This window comes from Conger conger, chromosome 15 (assembly GCF_963514075.1).
Source record: "Conger conger chromosome 15, fConCon1.1, whole genome shotgun sequence".
NCBI lineage: Eukaryota > Metazoa > Chordata > Actinopteri > Anguilliformes > Congridae > Conger > Conger conger.
Genome location: NC_083774.1, coordinates 41,835,065 through 41,861,829, shown reverse-complemented (window position 1 = coordinate 41,861,829; position 26,765 = coordinate 41,835,065). Strand labels below are relative to the sequence as shown.

General features: G+C 42.8%; 5 non-coding genes across 5 annotated transcripts; all 5 read left to right on the top strand.

Annotated features, from left to right (window-relative positions):
• Nucleotides 1-1,483: 1,483 nt before the first annotated feature.
• LOC133112652 (U6 spliceosomal RNA) lies at nucleotides 1,484-1,590 on the top strand. Its single transcript, XR_009705473.1, has one exon. It is a non-coding gene; the product is annotated as a U6 spliceosomal RNA (small nuclear RNA).
• Nucleotides 1,591-7,172: 5,582 nt separating this feature from the next.
• LOC133112164 (U6 spliceosomal RNA) lies at nucleotides 7,173-7,279 on the top strand. Its single transcript, XR_009705058.1, has one exon. It is a non-coding gene; the product is annotated as a U6 spliceosomal RNA (small nuclear RNA).
• A 5,573-nt stretch (nucleotides 7,280-12,852) lies between these two features.
• LOC133112651 (U6 spliceosomal RNA) lies at nucleotides 12,853-12,959 on the top strand. Its single transcript, XR_009705472.1, has one exon. It is a non-coding gene; the product is annotated as a U6 spliceosomal RNA (small nuclear RNA).
• Nucleotides 12,960-18,544: 5,585 nt separating this feature from the next.
• On the top strand, nucleotides 18,545-18,651 carry LOC133112163 (U6 spliceosomal RNA). Its single transcript, XR_009705057.1, has one exon. It is a non-coding gene; the product is annotated as a U6 spliceosomal RNA (small nuclear RNA).
• Nucleotides 18,652-24,227: 5,576 nt separating this feature from the next.
• LOC133112650 (U6 spliceosomal RNA) lies at nucleotides 24,228-24,334 on the top strand. The gene has a single exon (XR_009705471.1). It is a non-coding gene; the product is annotated as a U6 spliceosomal RNA (small nuclear RNA).
• Nucleotides 24,335-26,765: the final 2,431 nt, after the last annotated feature.

Sequence of the window (26,765 nt, the reverse complement as noted above, 5' to 3'; positions counted from 1 at the left end):
CGCTTGCTAGCTAACGACTGGTGGCCATAGTCCTTCGCCTCCGCGTCGTACAGTAACCCCCTTGTTAACAAGATTATTCCTGATACACGTCGTAAATACAGTCGTGTAGGCTATTTATTGCATTTTCTGGAAGGCTTGGCTGCTGTGCGAGGATTATCCAGCTACTGAGCAAACTGTTTCCACGTGCTAGGCCGGCTATAGCTCGCTCGTTTGCTACCTTGGCGAGGCGATGTAATTTAGTGCTCCGGTGCCTCGCTTATTGTATGTGTCTGGCCATTTTGCATGCTTAGAGATTGGGGAAGTAGATGAGAAGCACCGTACGTGGCACAGGTAAAGACAATTGTCACAACATTTTCAGAGGCCTTGTTGGAAAACGTGGCATTTCCCCCACGTAGGCCCAGCGGACGCCAAAAGTCGCCGTGTTAAGTTAGCCTACACCACAGAAGTAAATAATCGTGTGCCATAGTGGCTAGCTAACGAAAACGACAACGCAGAAGAACCACTCAGCTTGCTTTGGTTGGATATACACACACGGCAGTCTGCTGAGTGGTCAAAGAGGGAATGCTGCTTTCCACGTTTGTTTTGAGCAAACACTCGTGTTTCGAAGAACTCGTTTCCTCCGCGTTTTCGTCCTTTTTAGTGAATTTCGAGTGCTTACTCTAAATTAACTTTTGATGAATTGCCTTAAAAAACTCAGCCTCCAGTTTCTGTTATAGTGTAAAGTACCTTTCGGGCGTACTGTATATGGTATTAGAAACCATGCAGTGTTTTTTTGTTTTTTTCTCAAGTGTCTCTATTAATTGTATGTAAACGATGTTCTTCCCATAGACTGTATCAAAGTAAGGCTCTTCCGTGCATGCACCGTCTTTTTGACGGTTTTCCCTTTTCTAGCTGGAGAGCCCTTGTGAAAGGAATGAGCCGACTGACCTCTGGTGGCAATTACTAGCAATGTACGGGGAGATCCGGAAGTACCGTATTTGAATTTGAAGATGGCGGGCTCCTTGTTTACTTTTCTTCAGATTTTACCTTTTGCTGTCAGATGGCCTGACCTTACCTATACCTAGTAATACTATTGTTTTGTTGTTGTGTTTTTTCTTTTTCTTTCAGTGTGCGATGAATCTTTCAAGCATGTTCAGCTGATGGTGACTGAGATGAGGACAGCATGCAGCGGACAGGCTGGAGGTGGTGACAGTGCAGTTCTTTGTGAGGGTGCAGCCAATAGCAGGATCGAGGCAGTCGGCTGCATAAGTCGGCAGCGCACATCCGTGGACTCCATTTGCCTGCCTCGGAGGGACAACTCAACATGAGAGGTTGTGTTTGATAAACCTCCTGATGCAGATTTGTCTTGTTTGTAAGTGCTCCCAGTTTAGGCTGTCCTTACGAGGCACACACGCGTGCTATGCATGCTTTCGCACTCAGTCCATGACTGCGAACCATGGCCAGAACCCGCCCCTTAGGTAGCGCAGGCTCAGGTAGGTCTCTTGTGCTCGCTCCGGCAGCACATATACTAAAATTGGAACGATACAGAGAAGATTAGCATGGCCCCTGCGCAAGGATGACACGCAAATTCGTGAAGCGTTCCATATTTTTAACCTTACCTGCGCACCAGTTGATATTTTCATGCCTAACCTGAGCTCTGGGTAACATTTTTTGTGAAGCGGTGCATATTTTGTGCCTTGCCTGAGGTCCAGGTAACATTTATTGGTGATTCTGTGCCTTACCTGAGCTCCAGGGTAACATGTTTTGTGATTTTTGTAAAACAGAAAGTTCTATTTTCATTTATACAAGCTGCTGTCCGGGTGTACCTAATAAAGTGGTCACCGAGTGTCCACTAACTCTGCTCGAGGGCAGAGGCTATTGTGACATCACAGGCTATTGTGACGTCACAGGAAATGGGTGGGCCAAATATTTGCATTTTCAGGCTGGTGGACAGGTGTACCTAATAAAGTGGTCACTGAGTGTGTATGAACCGCTAGAGGGCAACGGCTGTTGTGATAGCACAGGCTACTGTGACGTCACGGCAAATTGGTGGTCTTAAGTACGAGTGTAGAGATAAACCTAATAAAGTGAAACTCTGTCCTATTTTAAAAATAGAATCTCCATCTCTGCCGACCTTTTTTTATTTATTTTTTGAAATAAAATATCCATCTCGGTCCTATTTTAAAGAGTAGAACAGGTTCTCTGTATTGTTCCCATTTCAAGGAGTACAACAGGCCACTGAGGTGACTCGTCTTTGAAAAAGGCTTCATACGCCAGCGGACAAGTGCCTGGACATGGGCGGATGCTCTGCGTGAGGTGTGGTATGCTTGTGTGGCCCACTGGTGGGCCAGTAGCTGGCCATCTTCCCTCTGATCAAATAAACCCCAATTTCAAAGAGCAAGGGCTCATTTTTGGATGGTTGTTTGCTTTAGACTTGCAACTTGGCACTTTTTTCCCCCTCCGTTGATTGATGCAAATGTTTCTTTGTGCACTGCACACCACCTTGAGTGTATATTGGAAATAAAACTTTAAATGAGACGAATCGCTGTTGTCTGTTACTCTGACGACACTGAGTATCACGAGGGTATCTCCTAATATTTTGTGACTGTTCATATATCCAGGTCTAGCAAACTCGAATTCAGTTCTTGAGAATGTCTTGCTACTCATTGTCCAATTTCATTTCTTTTCCAGGCAGAAATTTTATTTGATAGTACAAAATGCAGAAAGGGAGCACCGTTGTGATTTTTAAAAATGATATTATTATTAATAATAATAATAATAATGACAATACAAATATGGCACAACTCGTTCACAGCAGAACATGGAGAAATGTCATGAGTACAAGAGATGGACGTGAATGGGGACCTACTTGTTGCTGCAACTAAATTCGGCAATTGTTCCAACAGTAGATAATAAACTGCCATCAAACAAAACAAGGACTGATTTGCACGTCCTCAAACTTAAACTGGAGCTATGCTGACGCCTAGTGTTAAAAGCTGAGCGTTTTTCTGCTGTTCAATATGTATGAAAATATATTTTTCACTGGCTTCTAGAGTGACTGCTATCGCGGTCACATGAGAATGATCACTGGTCTGATATTTTAATCACATAAATAAGTAGAATAAATAGAGCATGCCCATGGGAGGCATGTGTCCTGGTCTAAGATGTTCGCAGTGTCATGGTCCAAGCTGATGTCCTGCAGCGCCCGGCCCGTCTGCGACTGAGGTTCCCTGCAATGTGAGGCTGTGCACACAGGAAAAACATGCTTATCACAAGATTTATGAACATGCTATGTGACACAGAGTATTTAAAAGTAATAATAATAATAATAATAATAATAATAATAATTAATTTAACTTCACAGGGGCTACCAAGATGTAGTAGTTGACAGACCTAACCACAGCTAGCTAGCTACACTATACCACTGAAATGACTCACTTTTTAAAACATTTCGACAGAAATGATTAAATTGGGGGAGTAATTAGGCTGCATTATTCGTATAGTCACACGCTGAATCGAGGTATGGAGGTAGGTAGGTAGATAGCCAAGCAGCTATCCGCCTTGCAAGCCAGAGAATATTACGTTTTGTAATTAAAACGAAATGTGCGACATGCCAGCTTTGTCTTACGATATATTTCTAATGTAAAAATACATACATGATGTGTTTATACAGCTGGAAAGTTCTTTCATTCATTCGTTCTGTGTATTAACAGCAACGATAAACGTATTGAACAGCGCGAAAGCCAACTAGCTAGCCTGCTCTGACCATCGCTAACATGAAAATACAAATGATTCTTCTCATTTTAATAAAAATTTCATTAGAAAACGCATTGAAAGCTTACCTTTCACCGATGCGGGAGCAATGGCCGACGCGCCGATTTGAGTCAAAACGGAGGAAGAGCTACAATTGGCCGGCTAAACACGTGATGAATTTGGAACAAACACGTGTTCAATTTGGAACAAATCCGGCCATCTGATTGGCTGAGCCGCTTTGTCAAAGTTGGTGAAAGTTGTAAATTGGAACAAGGCACGGCCTCTGATTGGCTCCAATATTGGAACATATTGGAACATTGGAACATTGGAACAGAGAAGATCGGTAAAGTGGCCAAATCCATTTGACTTTTAAGAGGCCAGCCTGTAGTGCAGTGGCAAGGTCGGCGGTTCGAGCCCCGGTGTAGCTGCGATAAGATCCGCACAGCTGTTGGGCCCTTGGGGGATGCCCTTAACACCCCATTGCTCCAGGGCTGTTTCCTGCTTAGTCTAATCAGGACTTGTCGGTCGCTTTGGATAAAAGCGTCTGCTAAATAACAAATGATTATTTATTTATAGCTTGCATTGTAGCAACTAGACCTAACATCCTCAAAATGACCTACACCGTGGCACGGTGTCATTTTGTTGGGAATGTTAAATGAACCAAAATAAAGAAGAAGAAAAAAAAAAAGTGAAACAGCAAAGTTGGGTGAATTTTGCAACTTTGAGTTGCATCAGGCAAGTATATTTCTCGAGTTATCAAAATACATTAGTTGTATTGTAGACTGGTTTCCGGTTTAATTTTGTCTTTCAACCTATAGGTACAACACACATCAGGACATGTAGGTCTCTTTGGATAAAAGCGTCTGCTAAATAACAAATGATTATTTATTTATTTATTTATTTATTTATTTATTTATAGCTAGCATTGTGGCAACTCAACCTAACATCCTCAGGATGGCCTACACAGTGGCACGGTGTTATTTTGTTGGGAATGTAAGGTATATTTCTCGAGTTATGAAAATACATTAGTTGTATTGTAGACTGGTTTTATTTTGTCTTTGAACCTGTAGGTACACCGCACATCCCGATAGAAACACACATCAGGACTTGTCGGTAGCTTTGTATAAAAGCGTCATCCTCAGGAAGGCCTACACAGTGGCACGGTGTTATTTTGTTGAGAATGTCTGTCCTCCAGGGTCCTCGTCGCACTTCATTGTGCGTCGCTCTGGATAAGAGCGTCTGCTAAATGCCTGCAATGTAATGTAATGTAATGTGAAAAAGAAAGAACGGGAAACCGCAATGCTGTGTGAATTCTGTTGGGTGAAACATTCGCAGCATTGAAAACCATTCGCGTTTTTTCCCCTTTACATAGTTCTGAATGAAGATCAGGTATATCATTCTGAGTACAGTAAAAAATAAAATAAAAAAGGAACTTTGTACATGGGGTATATTCCAGATGTCTCATTAAAAATGCATGTCTTACGAAATTTAAAACGAAATTAGATTGAAGGCTTCACAATAGCCCACAGTCTTGTCCCGGAGGCTAGAACCTAAAGGCATATGGTGATGCAGCGTCTTTTGGTTATTACTGCTCTAGCCTTTGGAATAGCATGGGTCTTCGCGACTCCAAATCCGTAGACATTTTAAAAAGAAATCGTAAGACACACCCTGTTGTAGTTCTGTCTGTAACGTGGTACACAAATAAAGTTTTGCGTAGCCACGCCTGTATTTGCACTCGGCCTACACGGGCAGATGGCTTCGTCGCCTACGGGAGATAATATTGTATTTTTCCAAATAGTTTCACTTGTTTCAGTTCGGTGCAATATGGACGCGTGCGCACATAAAACAGTGCTACTGCGGCCGGACGTCTCTCGGGTAAGGTTGCCTGCTGTAGGCGGTCCGCATGTCACGTTAACTTGGTGTAGAATCAACTTGTTCGCTTGCTAGCTAACGACTGGTGGCCATAGTCCTTCGCCTCCGCGTCGTACAGTAACCCCCTTGTTAACAAGATTATTCCTGATACACGTCGTAAATACAGTCGTGTAGGCTATTTATTGCATTTTCTGGAAGGCTTGGCTGCTGTGCGAGGATTATCCAGCTACTGAGCAAACTGTTTCCACGTGCTAGGCCGGCTATAGCTAGCTCGTTTGCTACCTTGGCGAGGCGATGTAATTTAGTGCTCCGGTGCCTCGCTTATTGTATGTGTCTGGCCATTTTGCATGCTTAGAGATTGGGGAAGTAGATGAGAAGCACCGTACGTGGCACAGGTAAAGACAATTGTCACAACATTTTCAGAGGCCTTGTTGGAAAACGTGGCATTTCCCCCACGTAGGCCCAGCGGACGCCAAAAGTCGCCGTGTTAAGTTAGCCTACACCACAGAAGTAAATAATCGTGTGCCATAGTGGCTAGCTAACGAAAACGACAACGCAGAAGAACCACTCAGCTTGCTTTGGTTGGATATACACACACGGCAGTCTGCTGAGTGGTCAAAGAGGGAATGCTGCTTTCCACGTTTGTTTTGAGCAAACACTCGTGTTTCGAAGAACTCGTTTCCTCCGCGTTTTCGTCCTTTTTAGTGAATTTCGAGTGCTTACTCTAAATTAACTTTTGATGAATTGCCTTAAAAAACTCAGCCTCCAGTTTCTGTTATAGTGTAAAGTACCTTTCGGGCGTACTGTATATGGTATTAGAAACCATGCAGTGTTTTTTTGTTTTTTTCTCAAGTGTCTCTATTAATTGTATGTAAACGATGTTCTTCCCATAGACTGTATCAAAGTAAGGCTCTTCCGTGCATGCACCGTCTTTTTGACGGTTTTCCCTTTTCTAGCTGGAGAGCCCTTGTGAAAGGAATGAGCCGACTGACCTCTGGTGGCAATTACTAGCAATGTACGGGGAGATCCGGAAGTACCGTATTTGAATTTGAAGATGGCGGGCTCCTTGTTTACTTTTCTTCAGATTTTACCTTTTGCTGTCAGATGGCCTGACCTTACCTATACCTAGTAATACTATTGTTTTGTTGTTGTGTTTTTTCTTTTTCTTTCAGTGTGCGATGAATCTTTCAAGCATGTTCAGCTGATGGTGACTGAGATGAGGACAGCATGCAGCGGACAGGCTGGAGGTGGTGACAGTGCAGTTCTTTGTGAGGGTGCAGCCAATAGCAGGATCGAGGCAGTCGGCTGCATAAGTCGGCAGCGCACATCCGTGGACTCCATTTGCCTGCCTCGGAGGGACATTGATGTCTAAATGTGTTCAGCTCAACATGAGAGGTTGTGTTTGATAAACCTCCTGATGCAGATTTGTCTTGTTTGTAAGTGCTGCCAGTTTAGGCTGTCCTTACGAGGCACACACGCGTGCTATGCATGCTTTCGCACTCAGTCCATGACTGCGAACCATGGCCAGAACCCGCCCCTTAGGTAGCGCAGGCTCAGGTAGGTCTCTTGTGCTCGCTCCAGCAGCACATATACTAAAATTGGAACGATACAGAGAAGATTTGCATGGCCCCTGCGCAAGGATGGCACGCAAATTCGTGAAGCGTTCCATATTTTTAACCTTACCTGCGCACCAGTTGATATTTTCATGCCTAACCTGAGCTCTGGGTAACATTTTTTGTGAAGCGGTGCATATTTTGTGCCTTGCCTGAGGTCCAGGTAACATTTATTGGTGATTCTGTGCCTTACCTGAGCTCCAGGGTAACATGTTTTGTGATTTTTGTAAAACAGAAAGTTCTATTTTCATTTATACAAGCTGCTGTCCGGGTGTACCTAATAAAGTGGTCACCGAGTGTCCACTAACTCTGCTCGAGGGCAGAGGCTATTGTGACATCACAGGCTATTGTGACGTCACAGGAAATGGGTGGGCCAAATATTTGCATTTTCAGGCTGGTGGACAGGTGTACCTAATAAAGTGGTCACTGAGTGTGTATGAACCGCTAGAGGGCAACGGCTGTTGTGATAGCACAGGCTACTGTGACGTCACGGCAAATTGGTGGTCTTAAGTACGAGTGTAGAGATAAACCTAATAAAGTGAAACTCTGTCCTATTTTAAAAATAGAATCTCCATCTCTGCCGACCTTTTTTTATTTATTTTTTGAAATAAAATATCCATCTCGGTCCTATTTTAAAGAGTAGAACAGGTTCTCTGTATTGTTCCCATTTCAAGGAGTACAACAGGCCACTGAGGTGACTCGTCTTTGAAAAAGGCTTCATACGCCAGCGGACAAGTGCCTGGACATGGGCGGATGCTCTGCGTGAGGTGTGGTATGCTTGTGTGGCCCACTGGTGGGCCAGTAGCTGGCCATCTTCCCTCTGATCAAATAAACCCCAATTTCAAAGAGCAAGGGCTCATTTTTGGATGGTTGTTTGCTTTAGACTTGCAACTTGGCACTTTTTTCCCCCTCCGTTGATTGATGCAAATGTTTCTTTGTGCACTGCACACCACCTTGAGTGTATATTGGAAATAAAACTTTAAATGAGACGAATCGCTGTTGTCTGTTACTCTGACGACACTGAGTATCACGAGGGTATCTCCTAATATTTTGTGACTGTTCATATATCCAGGTCTAGCAAACTCGAATTCAGTTCTTGAGAATGTCTTGCTACTCATTGTCCAATTTCATTTCTTTTCCAGGCAGAAATTTTATTTGATAGTACAAAATGCAGAAAGGGAGCACCGTTGTGATTTTTAAAAATGATATTATTATTAATAATAATAATAATAATGACAATACAAATATGGCACAACTCGTTCACAGCAGAACATGGAGAAATGTCATGAGTACAAGAGATGGACGTGAATGGGGACCTACTTGTTGCTGCAACTAAATTCGGCAATTGTTCCAACAGTAGATAATAAACTGCCATCAAACAAAACAAGGACTGATTTGCACGTCCTCAAACTTAAACTGGAGCTATGCTGACGCCTAGTGTTAAAAGCTGAGCGTTTTTCTGCTGTTCAATATGTATGAAAATATATTTTTCACTGGCTTCTAGAGTGACTGCTATCGCGGTCACATGAGAATGATCACTGGTCTGATATTTTAATCACATAAATAAGTAGAATAAATAGAGCATGCCCATGGGAGGCATGTGTCCTGGTCTAAGATGTTCGCAGTGTCATGGTCCAAGCTGATGTCCTGCAGCGCCCGGCCCGTCTGCGACTGAGGTTCCCTGCAATGTGAGGCTGTGCACACAGGAAAAACATGCTTATCACAAGATTTATGAACATGCTATGTGACACAGAGTATTTAAAAGTAATAATAATAATAATAATAATAATTAATTTAACTTCACAGGGGCTACCAAGATGTAGTAGTTGACAGACCTAACCACAGCTAGCTAGCTACACTATACCACTGAAATGACTCACTTTTTAAAACATTTCGACAGAAATGATTAAATTGGGGGAGTAATTAGGCTGCATTATTCGTATAGTCACACGCTGAATCGAGGTATGGAGGTAGGTAGGTAGATAGCCAAGCAGCTATCCGCCTTGCAAGCCAGAGAATATTACGTTTTGTAATTAAAACGAAATGTGCGACATGCCAGCTTTGTCTTACGATATATTTCTAATGTAAAAATACATACATGATGTGTTTATACAGCTGGAAAGTTCTTTCATTCATTCGTTCTGTGTATTAACAGCAACGATAAACGTATTGAACAGCGCGAAAGCCAACTAGCTAGCCTGCTCTGACCATCGCTAACATGAAAATACAAATGATTCTTCTCATTTTAATAAAAATTTCATTAGAAAACGCATTGAAAGCTTACCTTTCACCGATGCGGGAGCAATGGCCGACGCGCCGATTTGAGTCAAAACGGAGGAAGAGCTACAATTGGCCGGCTAAACACGTGATGAATTTGGAACAAACACGTGTTCAATTTGGAACAAATCCGGCCATCTGATTGGCTGAGCCGCTTTGTCAAAGTTGGTGAAAGTTGTAAATTGGAACAAGGCACGGCCTCTGATTGGCTCCAATATTGGAACATATTGGAACATTGGAACATTGGAACAGAGAAGATCGGTAAAGTGGCCAAATCCATTTGACTTTTAAGAGGCCAGCCTGTAGTGCAGTGGCAAGGTCGGCGGTTCGAGCCCCGGTGTAGCTGCGATAAGATCCGCACAGCTGTTGGGCCCTTGGGGGATGCCCTTAACACCCCATTGCTCCAGGGCTGTTTCCTGCTTAGTCTAATCAGGACTTGTCGGTCGCTTTGGATAAAAGCGTCTGCTAAATAACAAATGATTATTTATTTATAGCTTGCATTGTAGCAACTAGACCTAACATCCTCAAAATGACCTACACCGTGGCACGGTGTCATTTTGTTGGGAATGTTAAATGAACCAAAATAAAGAAGAAGAAAAAAAAAAAGTGAAACAGCAAAGTTGGGTGAATTTTGCAACTTTGAGTTGCATCAGGCAAGTATATTTCTCGAGTTATCAAAATACATTAGTTGTATTGTAGACTGGTTTCCGGTTTAATTTTGTCTTTCAACCTATAGGTACAACACACATCAGGACATGTAGGTCTCTTTGGATAAAAGCGTCTGCTAAATAACAAATGATTATTTATTTATTTATTTATTTATTTATTTATTTATAGCTAGCATTGTGGCAACTCAACCTAACATCCTCAGGATGGCCTACACAGTGGCACGGTGTTATTTTGTTGGGAATGTAAGGTATATTTCTCGAGTTATGAAAATACATTAGTTGTATTGTAGACTGGTTTTATTTTGTCTTTGAACCTGTAGGTACACCGCACATCCCGATAGAAACACACATCAGGACTTGTCGGTAGCTTTGTATAAAAGCGTCATCCTCAGGAAGGCCTACACAGTGGCACGGTGTTATTTTGTTGAGAATGTCTGTCCTCCAGGGTCCTCGTCGCACTTCATTGTGCGTCGCTCTGGATAAGAGCGTCTGCTAAATGCCTGCAATGTAATGTAATGTAATGTGAAAAAGAAAGAACGGGAAACCGCAATGCTGTGTGAATTCTGTTGGGTGAAACATTCGCAGCATTGAAAACCATTCGCGTTTTTTCCCCTTTACATAGTTCTGAATGAAGATCAGGTATATCATTCTGAGTACAGTAAAAAATAAAATAAAAAAGGAACTTTGTACATGGGGTATATTCCAGATGTCTCATTAAAAATGCATGTCTTACGAAATTTAAAACGAAATTAGATTGAAGGCTTCACAATAGCCCACAGTCTTGTCCCGGAGGCTAGAACCTAAAGGCATATGGTGATGCAGCGTCTTTTGGTTATTACTGCTCTAGCCTTTGGAATAGCATGGGTCTTCGCGACTCCAAATCCGTAGACATTTTAAAAAGAAATCGTAAGACACACCCTGTTGTAGTTCTGTCTGTAACGTGGTACACAAATAAAGTTTTGCGTAGCCACGCCTGTATTTGCACTCGGCCTACACGGGCAGATGGCTTCGTCGCCTACGGGAGATAATATTGTATTTTTCCAAATAGTTTCACTTGTTTCAGTTCGGTGCAATATGGACGCGTGCGCACATAAAACAGTGCTACTGCGGCCGGACGTCTCTCGGGTAAGGTTGCCTGCTGTAGGCGGTCCGCATGTCACGTTAACTTGGTGTAGAATCAACTTGTTCGCTTGCTAGCTAACGACTGGTGGCCATAGTCCTTCGCCTCCGCGTCGTACAGTAACCCCCTTGTTAACAAGATTATTCCTGATACACGTCGTAAATACAGTCGTGTAGGCTATTTATTGCATTTTCTGGAAGGCTTGGCTGCTGTGCGAGGATTATCCAGCTACTGAGCAAACTGTTTCCACGTGCTAGGCCGGCTATAGCTAGCTCGTTTGCTACCTTGGCGAGGCGATGTAATTTAGTGCTCCGGTGCCTCGCTTATTGTATGTGTCTGGCCATTTTGCATGCTTAGAGATTGGGGAAGTAGATGAGAAGCACCGTACGTGGCACAGGTAAAGACAATTGTCACAACATTTTCAGAGGCCTTGTTGGAAAACGTGGCATTTCCCCCACGTAGGCCCAGCGGACGCCAAAAGTCGCCGTGTTAAGTTAGCCTACACCACAGAAGTAAATAATCGTGTGCCATAGTGGCTAGCTAACGAAAACGACAACGCAGAAGAACCACTCAGCTTGCTTTGGTTGGATATACACACACGGCAGTCTGCTGAGTGGTCAAAGAGGGAATGCTGCTTTCCACGTTTGTTTTGAGCAAACACTCGTGTTTCGAAGAACTCGTTTCCTCCGCGTTTTCGTCCTTTTTAGTGAATTTCGAGTGCTTACTCTAAATTAACTTTTGATGAATTGCCTTAAAAAACTCAGCCTCCAGTTTCTGTTATAGTGTAAAGTACCTTTCGGGCGTACTGTATATGGTATTAGAAACCATGCAGTGTTTTTTTGTTTTTTTCTCAAGTGTCTCTATTAATTGTATGTAAACGATGTTCTTCCCATAGACTGTATCAAAGTAAGGCTCTTCCGTGCATGCACCGTCTTTTTGACGGTTTTCCCTTTTCTAGCTGGAGAGCCCTTGTGAAAGGAATGAGCCGACTGACCTCTGGTGGCAATTACTAGCAATGTACGGGGAGATCCGGAAGTACCGTATTTGAATTTGAAGATGGCGGGCTCCTTGTTTACTTTTCTTCAGATTTTACCTTTTGCTGTCAGATGGCCTGACCTTACCTATACCTAGTAATACTATTGTTTTGTTGTTGTGTTTTTTCTTTTTCTTTCAGTGTGCGATGAATCTTTCAAGCATGTTCAGCTGATGGTGACTGAGATGAGGACAGCATGCAGCGGACAGGCTGGAGGTGGTGACAGTGCAGTTCTTTGTGAGGGTGCAGCCAATAGCAGGATCGAGGCAGTCGGCTGCATAAGTCGGCAGCGCACATCCGTGGACTCCATTTGCCTGCCTCGGAGGGACATTGATGTCTAAATGTGTTCAGCTCAACATGAGAGGTTGTGTTTGATAAACCTCCTGATGCAGATTTGTCTTGTTTGTAAGTGCTGCCAGTTTAGGCTGTCCTTACGAGGCACACACGCGTGCTATGCATGCTTTCGCACTCAGTCCATGACTGCGAACCATGGCCAGAACCCGCCCCTTAGGTAGCGCAGGCTCAGGTAGGTCTCTTGTGCTCGCTCCGGCAGCACATATACTAAAATTGGAACGATACAGAGAAGATTAGCATGGCCCCTGCGCAAGGATGACACGCAAATTCGTGAAGCGTTCCATATTTTTAACCTTACCTGCGCACCAGTTGATATTTTCATGCCTAACCTGAGCTCTGGGTAACATTTTTTGTGAAGCGGTGCATATTTTGTGCCTTGCCTGAGGTCCAGGTAACATTTATTGGTGATTCTGTGCCTTACCTGAGCTCCAGGGTAACATGTTTTGTGATTTTTGTAAAACAGAAAGTTCTATTTTCATTTATACAAGCTGCTGTCCGGGTGTACCTAATAAAGTGGTCACCGAGTGTCCACTAACTCTGCTCGAGGGCAGAGGCTATTGTGACATCACAGGCTATTGTGACGTCACAGGAAATGGGTGGGCCAAATATTTTCATTTTCAGGCTGGTGGACAGGTGTACCTAATAAAGTGGTCACTGAGTGTGTATGAACCGCTAGAGGGCAACGGCTGTTGTGATAGCACAGGCTACTGTGACGTCACGGCAAATTGGTGGTCTTAAGTACGAGTGTAGAGATAAACCTAATAAAGTGAAACTCTGTCCTATTTTAAAAATAGAATCTCCATCTCTGCCGACCTTTTTTTATTTATTTTTTGAAATAAAATATCCATCTCGGTCCTATTTTAAAGAGTAGAACAGGTTCTCTGTATTGTTCCCATTTCAAGGAGTACAACAGGCCACTGAGGTGACTCGTCTTTGAAAAAGGCTTCATACGCCAGCGGACAAGTGCCTGGACATGGGCGGATGCTCTGCGTGAGGTGTGGTATGCTTGTGTGGCCCACTGGTGGGCCAGTAGCTGGCCATCTTCCCTCTGATCAAATAAACCCCAATTTCAAAGAGCAAGGGCTCATTTTTGGATGGTTGTTTGCTTTAGACTTGCAACTTGGCACTTTTTTCCCCCTCCGTTGATTGATGCAAATGTTTCTTTGTGCACTGCACACCACCTTGAGTGTATATTGGAAATAAAACTTTAAATGAGACGAATCGCTGTTGTCTGTTACTCTGACGACACTGAGTATCACGAGGGTATCTCCTAATATTTTGTGACTGTTCATATATCCAGGTCTAGCAAACTCGAATTCAGTTCTTGAGAATGTCTTGCTACTCATTGTCCAATTTCATTTCTTTTCCAGGCAGAAATTTTATTTGATAGTACAAAATGCAGAAAGGGAGCACCGTTGTGATTTTTAAAAATGATATTATTATTAATAATAATAATAATAATGACAATACAAATATGGCACAACTCGTTCACAGCAGAACATGGAGAAATGTCATGAGTACAAGAGATGGACGTGAATGGGGACCTACTTGTTGCTGCAACTAAATTCGGCAATTGTTCCAACAGTAGATAATAAACTGCCATCAAACAAAACAAGGACTGATTTGCACGTCCTCAAACTTAAACTGGAGCTATGCTGACGCCTAGTGTTAAAAGCTGAGCGTTTTTCTGCTGTTCAATATGTATGAAAATATATTTTTCACTGGCTTCTAGAGTGACTGCTATCGCGGTCACATGAGAATGATCACTGGTCTGATATTTTAATCACATAAATAAGTAGAATAAATAGAGCATGCCCATGGGAGGCATGTGTCCTGGTCTAAGATGTTCGCAGTGTCATGGTCCAAGCTGATGTCCTGCAGCGCCCGGCCCGTCTGCGACTGAGGTTCCCTGCAATGTGAGGCTGTGCACACAGGAAAAACATGCTTATCACAAGATTTATGAACATGCTATGTGACACAGAGTATTTAAAAGTAATAATAATAATAATAATAATAATAATAATAATAATTAATTTAACTTCACAGGGGCTACCAAGATGTAGTAGTTGACAGACCTAACCACAGCTAGCTAGCTACACTATACCACTGAAATGACTCACTTTTTAAAACATTTCGACAGAAATGATTAAATTGGGGGAGTAATTAGGCTGCATTATTCGTATAGTCACACGCTGAATCGAGGTATGGAGGTAGGTAGGTAGATAGCCAAGCAGCTATCCGCCTTGCAAGCCAGAGAATATTACGTTTTGTAATTAAAACGAAATGTGCGACATGCCAGCTTTGTCTTACGATATATTTCTAATGTAAAAATACATACATGATGTGTTTATACAGCTGGAAAGTTCTTTCATTCATTCGTTCTGTGTATTAACAGCAACGATAAACGTATTGAACAGCGCGAAAGCCAACTAGCTAGCCTGCTCTGACCATCGCTAACATGAAAATACAAATGATTCTTCTCATTTTAATAAAAATTTCATTAGAAAACGCATTGAAAGCTTACCTTTCACCGATGCGGGAGCAATGGCCGACGCGCCGATTTGAGTCAAAACGGAGGAAGAGCTACAATTGGCCGGCTAAACACGTGATGAATTTGGAACAAACACGTGTTCAATTTGGAACAAATCCGGCCATCTGATTGGCTGAGCCGCTTTGTCAAAGTTGGTGAAAGTTGTAAATTGGAACAAGGCACGGCCTCTGATTGGCTCCAATATTGGAACATATTGGAACATTGGAACATTGGAACAGAGAAGATCGGTAAAGTGGCCAAATCCATTTGACTTTTAAGAGGCCAGCCTGTAGTGCAGTGGCAAGGTCGGCGGTTCGAGCCCCGGTGTAGCTGCGATAAGATCCGCACAGCTGTTGGGCCCTTGGGGGATGCCCTTAACACCCCATTGCTCCAGGGCTGTTTCCTGCTTAGTCTAATCAGGACTTGTCGGTCGCTTTGGATAAAAGCGTCTGCTAAATAACAAATGATTATTTATTTATAGCTTGCATTGTAGCAACTAGACCTAACATCCTCAAAATGACCTACACCGTGGCACGGTGTCATTTTGTTGGGAATGTTAAATGAACCAAAATAAAGAAGAAGAAAAAAAAAAAGTGAAACAGCAAAGTTGGGTGAATTTTGCAACTTTGAGTTGCATCAGGCAAGTATATTTCTCGAGTTATCAAAATACATTAGTTGTATTGTAGACTGGTTTCCGGTTTAATTTTGTCTTTCAACCTATAGGTACAACACACATCAGGACATGTAGGTCTCTTTGGATAAAAGCGTCTGCTAAATAACAAATGATTATTTATTTATTTATTTATTTATTTATTTATTTATAGCTAGCATTGTGGCAACTCAACCTAACATCCTCAGGATGGCCTACACAGTGGCACGGTGTTATTTTGTTGGGAATGTAAGGTATATTTCTCGAGTTATGAAAATACATTAGTTGTATTGTAGACTGGTTTTATTTTGTCTTTGAACCTGTAGGTACACCGCACATCCCGATAGAAACACACATCAGGACTTGTCGGTAGCTTTGTATAAAAGCGTCATCCTCAGGAAGGCCTACACAGTGGCACGGTGTTATTTTGTTGAGAATGTCTGTCCTCCAGGGTCCTCGTCGCACTTCATTGTGCGTCGCTCTGGATAAGAGCGTCTGCTAAATGCCTGCAATGTAATGTAATGTAATGTGAAAAAGAAAGAACGGGAAACCGCAATGCTGTGTGAATTCTGTTGGGTGAAACATTCGCAGCATTGAAAACCATTCGCGTTTTTTCCCCTTTACATAGTTCTGAATGAAGATCAGGTATATCATTCTGAGTACAGTAAAAAATAAAATAAAAAAGGAACTTTGTACATGGGGTATATTCCAGATGTCTCATTAAAAATGCATGTCTTACGAAATTTAAAACGAAATTAGATTGAAGGCTTCACAATAGCCCACAGTCTTGTCCCGGAGGCTAGAACCTAAAGGCATATGGTGATGCAGCGTCTTTTGGTTATTACTGCTCTAGCCTTTGGAATAGCATGGGTCTTCGCGACTCCAAATCCGTAGACATTTTAAAAAGAAATCGTAAGACACACCCTGTTGTAGTTCTGTCTGTAACGTGGTACACAAATAAAGTTTTGCGTAGCCACGCCTGTATTTGCACTCGGCCTACACGGGCAGATGGCTTCGTCGCCTACGGGAGATAATATTGTATTTTTCCAAATAGTTTCACTTGTTTCAGTTCGGTGCAATATGGACGCGTGCGCACATAAAACAGTGCTACTGCGGCCGGACGTCTCTCGGGTAAGGTTGCCTGCTGTAGGCGGTCCGCATGTCACGTTAACTTGGTGTAGAATCAACTTGTTCGCTTGCTAGCTAACGACTGGTGGCCATAGTCCTTCGCCTCCGCGTCGTACAGTAACCCCCTTGTTAACAAGATTATTCCTGATACACGTCGTAAATACAGTCGTGTAGGCTATTTATTGCATTTTCTGGAAGGCTTGGCTGCTGTGCGAGGATTATCCAGCTACTGAGCAAACTGTTTCCACGTGCTAGGCCGGCTATAGCTAGCTCGTTTGCTACCTTGGCGAGGCGATGTAATTTAGTGCTCCGGTGCCTCGCTTATTGTATGTGTCTGGCCATTTTGCATGCTTAGAGATTGGGGAAGTAGATGAGAAGCACCGTACGTGGCACAGGTAAAGACAATTGTCACAACATTTTCAGAGGCCTTGTTGGAAAACGTGGCATTTCCCCCACGTAGGCCCAGCGGACGCCAAAAGTCGCCGTGTTAAGTTAGCCTACACCACAGAAGTAAATAATCGTGTGCCATAGTGGCTAGCTAACGAAAACGACAACGCAGAAGAACCACTCAGCTTGCTTTGGTTGGATATACACACACGGCAGTCTGCTGAGTGGTCAAAGAGGGAATGCTGCTTTCCACGTTTGTTTTGAGCAAACACTCGTGTTTCGAAGAACTCGTTTCCTCCGCGTTTTCGTCCTTTTTAGTGAATTTCGAGTGCTTACTCTAAATTAACTTTTGATGAATTGCCTTAAAAAACTCAGCCTCCAGTTTCTGTTATAGTGTAAAGTACCTTTCGGGCGTACTGTATATGGTATTAGAAACCATGCAGTGTTTTTTTGTTTTTTTCTCAAGTGTCTCTATTAATTGTATGTAAACGATGTTCTTCCCATAGACTGTATCAAAGTAAGGCTCTTCCGTGCATGCACCGTCTTTTTGACGGTTTTCCCTTTTCTAGCTGGAGAGCCCTTGTGAAAGGAATGAGCCGACTGACCTCTGGTGGCAATTACTAGCAATGTACGGGGAGATCCGGAAGTACCGTATTTGAATTTGAAGATGGCGGGCTCCTTGTTTACTTTTCTTCAGATTTTACCTTTTGCTGTCAGATGGCCTGACCTTACCTATACCTAGTAATACTATTGTTTTGTTGTTGTGTTTTTTCTTTTTCTTTCAGTGTGCGATGAATCTTTCAAGCATGTTCAGCTGATGGTGACTGAGATGAGGACAGCATGCAGCGGACAGGCTGGAGGTGGTGACAGTGCAGTTCTTTGTGAGGGTGCAGCCAATAGCAGGATCGAGGCAGTCGGCTGCATAAGTCGGCAGCGCACATCCGTGGACTCCATTTGCCTGCCTCGGAGGGACATTGATGTCTAAATGTGTTCAGCTCAACATGAGAGGTTGTGTTTGATAAACCTCCTGATGCAGATTTGTCTTGTTTGTAAGTGCTGCCAGTTTAGGCTGTCCTTACGAGGCACACACGCGTGCTATGCATGCTTTCGCACTCAGTCCATGACTGCGAACCATGGCCAGAACCCGCCCCTTAGGTAGCGCAGGCTCAGGTAGGTCTCTTGTGCTCGCTCCAGCAGCACATATACTAAAATTGGAACGATACAGAGAAGATTTGCATGGCCCCTGCGCAAGGATGGCACGCAAATTCGTGAAGCGTTCCATATTTTTAACCTTACCTGCGCACCAGTTGATATTTTCATGCCTAACCTGAGCTCTGGGTAACATTTTTTGTGAAGCGGTGCATATTTTGTGCCTTGCCTGAGGTCCAGGTAACATTTATTGGTGATTCTGTGCCTTACCTGAGCTCCAGGGTAACATGTTTTGTGATTTTTGTAAAACAGAAAGTTCTATTTTCATTTATACAAGCTGCTGTCCGGGTGTACCTAATAAAGTGGTCACCGAGTGTCCACTAACTCTGCTCGAGGGCAGAGGCTATTGTGACATCACAGGCTATTGTGACGTCACAGGAAATGGGTGGGCCAAATATTTGCATTTTCAGGCTGGTGGACAGGTGTACCTAATAAAGTGGTCACTGAGTGTGTATGAACCGCTAGAGGGCAACGGCTGTTGTGATAGCACAGGCTACTGTGACGTCACGGCAAATTGGTGGTCTTAAGTACGAGTGTAGAGATAAACCTAATAAAGTGAAACTCTGTCCTATTTTAAAAATAGAATCTCCATCTCTGCCGACCTTTTTTTATTTATTTTTTGAAATAAAATATCCATCTCGGTCCTATTTTAAAGAGTAGAACAGGTTCTCTGTATTGTTCCCATTTCAAGGAGTACAACAGGCCACTGAGGTGACTCGTCTTTGAAAAAGGCTTCATACGCCAGCGGACAAGTGCCTGGACATGGGCGGATGCTCTGCGTGAGGTGTGGTATGCTTGTGTGGCCCACTGGTGGGCCAGTAGCTGGCCATCTTCCCTCTGATCAAATAAACCCCAATTTCAAAGAGCAAGGGCTCATTTTTGGATGGTTGTTTGCTTTAGACTTGCAACTTGGCACTTTTTTCCCCCTCCGTTGATTGATGCAAATGTTTCTTTGTGCACTGCACACCACCTTGAGTGTATATTGGAAATAAAACTTTAAATGAGACGAATCGCTGTTGTCTGTTACTCTGACGACACTGAGTATCACGAGGGTATCTCCTAATATTTTGTGACTGTTCATATATCCAGGTCTAGCAAACTCGAATTCAGTTCTTGAGAATGTCTTGCTACTCATTGTCCAATTTCATTTCTTTTCCAGGCAGAAATTTTATTTGATAGTACAAAATGCAGAAAGGGAGCACCGTTGTGATTTTTAAAAATGATATTATTATTAATAATAATAATAATAATAATGACAATACAAATATGGCACAACTCGTTCACAGCAGAACATGGAGAAATGTCATGAGTACAAGAGATGGACGTGAATGGGGACCTACTTGTTGCTGCAACTAAATTCGGCAATTGTTCCAACAGTAGATAATAAACTGCCATCAAACAAAACAAGGACTGATTTGCACGTCCTCAAACTTAAACTGGAGCTATGCTGACGCCTAGTGTTAAAAGCTGAGCGTTTTTCTGCTGTTCAATATGTATGAAAATATATTTTTCACTGGCTTCTAGAGTGACTGCTATCGCGGTCACATGAGAATGATCACTGGTCTGATATTTTAATCACATAAATAAGTAGAATAAATAGAGCATGCCCATGGGAGGCATGTGTCCTGGTCTAAGATGTTCGCAGTGTCATGGTCCAAGCTGATGTCCTGCAGCGCCCGGCCCGTCTGCGACTGAGGTTCCCTGCAATGTGAGGCTGTGCACACAGGAAAAACATGCTTATCACAAGATTTATGAACATGCTATGTGACACAGAGTATTTAAAAGTAATAATAATAATAATAATAATAATTAATTTAACTTCACAGGGGCTACCAAGATGTAGTAGTTGACAGACCTAACCACAGCTAGCTAGCTACACTATACCACTGAAATGACTCACTTTTTAAAACATTTCGACAGAAATGATTAAATTGGGGGAGTAATTAGGCTGCATTATTCGTATAGTCACACGCTGAATCGAGGTATGGAGGTAGGTAGGTAGATAGCCAAGCAGCTATCCGCCTTGCAAGCCAGAGAATATTACGTTTTGTAATTAAAACGAAATGTGCGACATGCCAGCTTTGTCTTACGATATATTTCTAATGTAAAAATACATACATGATGTGTTTATACAGCTGGAAAGTTCTTTCATTCATTCGTTCTGTGTATTAACAGCAACGATAAACGTATTGAACAGCGCGAAAGCCAACTAGCTAGCCTGCTCTGACCATCGCTAACATGAAAATACAAATGATTCTTCTCATTTTAATAAAAATTTCATTAGAAAACGCATTGAAAGCTTACCTTTCACCGATGCGGGAGCAATGGCCGACGCGCCGATTTGAGTCAAAACGGAGGAAGAGCTACAATTGGCCGGCTAAACACGTGATGAATTTGGAACAAACACGTGTTCAATTTGGAACAAATCCGGCCATCTGATTGGCTGAGCCGCTTTGTCAAAGTTGGTGAAAGTTGTAAATTGGAACAAGGCACGGCCTCTGATTGGCTCCAATATTGGAACATATTGGAACATTGGAACATTGGAACAGAGAAGATCGGTAAAGTGGCCAAATCCATTTGACTTTTAAGAGGCCAGCCTGTAGTGCAGTGGCAAGGTCGGCGGTTCGAGCCCCGGTGTAGCTGCGATAAGATCCGCACAGCTGTTGGGCCCTTGGGGGATGCCCTTAACACCCCATTGCTCCAGGGCTGTTTCCTGCTTAGTCTAATCAGGACTTGTCGGTCGCTTTGGATAAAAGCGTCTGCTAAATAACAAATGATTATTTATTTATAGCTTGCATTGTAGCAACTAGACCTAACATCCTCAAAATGACCTACACCGTGGCACGGTGTCATTTTGTTGGGAATGTTAAATGAACCAAAATAAAGAAGAAGAAAAAAAAAAAGTGAAACAGCAAAGTTGGGTGAATTTTGCAACTTTGAGTTGCATCAGGCAAGTATATTTCTCGAGTTATCAAAATACATTAGTTGTATTGTAGACTGGTTTCCGGTTTAATTTTGTCTTTCAACCTATAGGTACAACACACATCAGGACATGTAGGTCTCTTTGGATAAAAGCGTCTGCTAAATAACAAATGATTATTTATTTATTTATTTATTTATTTATTTATTTATAGCTAGCATTGTGGCAACTCAACCTAACATCCTCAGGATGGCCTACACAGTGGCACGGTGTTATTTTGTTGGGAATGTAAGGTATATTTCTCGAGTTATGAAAATACATTAGTTGTATTGTAGACTGGTTTTATTTTGTCTTTGAACCTGTAGGTACACCGCACATCCCGATAGAAACACACATCAGGACTTGTCGGTAGCTTTGTATAAAAGCGTCATCCTCAGGAAGGCCTACACAGTGGCACGGTGTTATTTTGTTGAGAATGTCTGTCCTCCAGGGTCCTCGTCGCACTTCATTGTGCGTCGCTCTGGATAAGAGCGTCTGCTAAATGCCTGCAATGTAATGTAATGTAATGTGAAAAAGAAAGAACGGGAAACCGCAATGCTGTGTGAATTCTGTTGGGTGAAACATTCGCAGCATTGAAAACCATTCGCGTTTTTTCCCCTTTACATAGTTCTGAATGAAGATCAGGTATATCATTCTGAGTACAGTAAAAAATAAAATAAAAAAGGAACTTTGTACATGGGGTATATTCCAGATGTCTCATTAAAAATGCATGTCTTACGAAATTTAAAACGAAATTAGATTGAAGGCTTCACAATAGCCCACAGTCTTGTCCCGGAGGCTAGAACCTAAAGGCATATGGTGATGCAGCGTCTTTTGGTTATTACTGCTCTAGCCTTTGGAATAGCATGGGTCTTCGCGACTCCAAATCCGTAGACATTTTAAAAAGAAATCGTAAGACACACCCTGTTGTAGTTCTGTCTGTAACGTGGTACACAAATAAAGTTTTGCGTAGCCACGCCTGTATTTGCACTCGGCCTACACGGGCAGATGGCTTCGTCGCCTACGGGAGATAATATTGTATTTTTCCAAATAGTTTCACTTGTTTCAGTTCGGTGCAATATGGACGCGTGCGCACATAAAACAGTGCTACTGCGGCCGGACGTCTCTCGGGTAAGGTTGCCTGCTGTAGGCGGTCCGCATGTCACGTTAACTTGGTGTAGAATCAACTTGTTCGCTTGCTAGCTAACGACTGGTGGCCATAGTCCTTCGCCTCCGCGTCGTACAGTAACCCCCTTGTTAACAAGATTATTCCTGATACACGTCGTAAATACAGTCGTGTAGGCTATTTATTGCATTTTCTGGAAGGCTTGGCTGCTGTGCGAGGATTATCCAGCTACTGAGCAAACTGTTTCCACGTGCTAGGCCGGCTATAGCTAGCTCGTTTGCTACCTTGGCGAGGCGATGTAATTTAGTGCTCCGGTGCCTCGCTTATTGTATGTGTCTGGCCATTTTGCATGCTTAGAGATTGGGGAAGTAGATGAGAAGCACCGTACGTGGCACAGGTAAAGACAATTGTCACAACATTTTCAGAGGCCTTGTTGGAAAACGTGGCATTTCCCCCACGTAGGCCCAGCGGACGCCAAAAGTCGCCGTGTTAAGTTAGCCTACACCACAGAAGTAAATAATCGTGTGCCATAGTGGCTAGCTAACGAAAACGACAACGCAGAAGAACCACTCAGCTTGCTTTGGTTGGATATACACACACGGCAGTCTGCTGAGTGGTCAAAGAGGGAATGCTGCTTTCCACGTTTGTTTTGAGCAAACACTCGTGTTTCGAAGAACTCGTTTCCTCCGCGTTTTCGTCCTTTTTAGTGAATTTCGAGTGCTTACTCTAAATTAACTTTTGATGAATTGCCTTAAAAAACTCAGCCTCCAGTTTCTGTTATAGTGTAAAGTACCTTTCGGGCGTACTGTATATGGTATTAGAAACCATGCAGTGTTTTTTTGTTTTTTTCTCAAGTGTCTCTATTAATTGTATGTAAACGATGTTCTTCCCATAGACTGTATCAAAGTAAGGCTCTTCCGTGCATGCACCGTCTTTTTGACGGTTTTCCCTTTTCTAGCTGGAGAGCCCTTGTGAAAGGAATGAGCCGACTGACCTCTGGTGGCAATTACTAGCAATGTACGGGGAGATCCGGAAGTACCGTATTTGAATTTGAAGATGGCGGGCTCCTTGTTTACTTTTCTTCAGATTTTACCTTTTGCTGTCAGATGGCCTGACCTTACCTATACCTAGTAATACTATTGTTTTGTTGTTGTGTTTTTTCTTTTTCTTTCAGTGTGCGATGAATCTTTCAAGCATGTTCAGCTGATGGTGACTGAGATGAGGACAGCATGCAGCGGACAGGCTGGAGGTGGTGACAGTGCAGTTCTTTGTGAGGGTGCAGCCAATAGCAGGATCGAGGCAGTCGGCTGCATAAGTCGGCAGCGCACATCCGTGGACTCCATTTGCCTGCCTCGGAGGGACATTGATGTCTAAATGTGTTCAGCTCAACATGAGAGGTTGTGTTTGATAAACCTCCTGATGCAGATTTGTCTTGTTTGTAAGTGCTGCCAGTTTAGGCTGTCCTTACGAGGCACACACGCGTGCTATGCATGCTTTCGCACTCAGTCCATGACTGCGAACCATGGCCAGAACCCGCCCCTTAGGTAGCGCAGGCTCAGGTAGGTCTCTTGTGCTCGCTCCGGCAGCACATATACTAAAATTGGAACGATACAGAGAAGATTAGCATGGCCCCTGCGCAAGGATGACACGCAAATTCGTGAAGCGTTCCATATTTTTAACCTTACCTGCGCACCAGTTGATATTTTCATGCCTAACCTGAGCTCTGGGTAACATTTTTTGTGAAGCGGTGCATATTTTGTGCCTTGCCTGAGGTCCAGGTAACATTTATTGGTGATTCTGTGCCTTACCTGAGCTCCAGGGTAACATGTTTTGTGATTTTTGTAAAACAGAAAGTTCTATTTTCATTTATACAAGCTGCTGTCCGGGTGTACCTAATAAAGTGGTCACCGAGTGTCCACTAACTCTGCTCGAGGGCAGAGGCTATTGTGACATCACAGGCTATTGTGACGTCACAGGAAATGGGTGGGCCAAATATTTGCATTTTCAGGCTGGTGGACAGGTGTACCTAATAAAGTGGTCACTGAGTGTGTATGAACCGCTAGAGGGCAACGGCTGTTGTGATAGCACAGGCTACTGTGACGTCACGGCAAATTGGTGGTCTTAAGTACGAGTGTAGAGATAAACCTAATAAAGTGAAACTCTGTCCTATTTTAAAAATAGAATCTCCATCTCTGCCGACCTTTTTTTATTTATTTTTTGAAATAAAATATCCATCTCGGTCCTATTTTAAAGAGTAGAACAGGTTCTCTGTATTGTTCCCATTTCAAGGAGTACAACAGGCCACTGAGGTGACTCGTCTTTGAAAAAGGCTTCATACGCCAGCGGACAAGTGCCTGGACATGGGCGGATGCTCTGCGTGAGGTGTGGTATGCTTGTGTGGCCCACTGGTGGGCCAGTAGCTGGCCATCTTCCCTCTGATCAAATAAACCCCAATTTCAAAGAGCAAGGGCTCATTTTTGGATGGTTGTTTGCTTTAGACTTGCAACTTGGCACTTTTTTCCCCCTCCGTTGATTGATGCAAATGTTTCTTTGTGCACTGCACACCACCTTGAGTGTATATTGGAAATAAAACTTTAAATGAGACGAATCGCTGTTGTCTGTTACTCTGACGACACTGAGTATCACGAGGGTATCTCCTAATATTTTGTGACTGTTCATATATCCAGGTCTAGCAAACTCGAATTCAGTTCTTGAGAATGTCTTGCTACTCATTGTCCAATTTCATTTCTTTTCCAGGCAGAAATTTTATTTGATAGTACAAAATGCAGAAAGGGAGCACCGTTGTGATTTTTAAAAATGATATTATTATTAATAATAATAATAATAATGACAATACAAATATGGCACAACTCGTTCACAGCAGAACATGGAGAAATGTCATGAGTACAAGAGATGGACGTGAATGGGGACCTACTTGTTGCTGCAACTAAATTCGGCAATTGTTCCAACAGTAGATAATAAACTGCCATCAAACAAAACAAGGACTGATTTGCACGTCCTCAAACTTAAACTGGAGCTATGCTGACGCCTAGTGTTAAAAGCTGAGCGTTTTTCTGCTGTTCAATATGTATGAAAATATATTTTTCACTGGCTTCTAGAGTGACTGCTATCGCGGTCACATGAGAATGATCACTGGTCTGATATTTTAATCACATAAATAAGTAGAATAAATAGAGCATGCCCATGGGAGGCATGTGTCCTGGTCTAAGATGTTCGCAGTGTCATGGTCCAAGCTGATGTCCTGCAGCGCCCGGCCCGTCTGCGACTGAGGTTCCCTGCAATGTGAGGCTGTGCACACAGGAAAAACATGCTTATCACAAGATTTATGAACATGCTATGTGACACAGAGTATTTAAAAGTAATAATAATAATAATAATAATAATAATAATAATAATAATAATTAATTTAACTTCACAGGGGCTACCAAGATGTAGTAGTTGACAGACCTAACCACAGCTAGCTAGCTACACTATACCACTGAAATGACTCACTTTTTAAAACATTTCGACAGAAATGATTAAATTGGGGGAGTAATTAGGCTGCATTATTCGTATAGTCACACGCTGAATCGAGGTATGGAGGTAGGTAGGTAGATAGCCAAGCAGCTATCCGCCTTGCAAGCCAGAGAATATTACGTTTTGTAATTAAAACGAAATGTGCGACATGCCAGCTTTGTCTTACGATATATTTCTAATGTAAAAATACATACATGATGTGTTTATACAGCTGGAAAGTTCTTTCATTCATTCGTTCTGTGTATTAACAGCAACGATAAACGTATTGAACAGCGCGAAAGCCAACTAGCTAGCCTGCTCTGACCATCGCTAACATGAAAATACAAATGATTCTTCTCATTTTAATAAAAATTTCATTAGAAAACGCATTGAAAGCTTACCTTTCACCGATGCGGGAGCAATGGCCGACGCGCCGATTTGAGTCAAAACGGAGGAAGAGCTACAATTGGCCGGCTAAACACGTGATGAATTTGGAACAAACACGTGTTCAATTTGGAACAAATCCGGCCATCTGATTGGCTGAGCCGCTTTGTCAAAGTTGGTGAAAGTTGTAAATTGGAACAAGGCACGG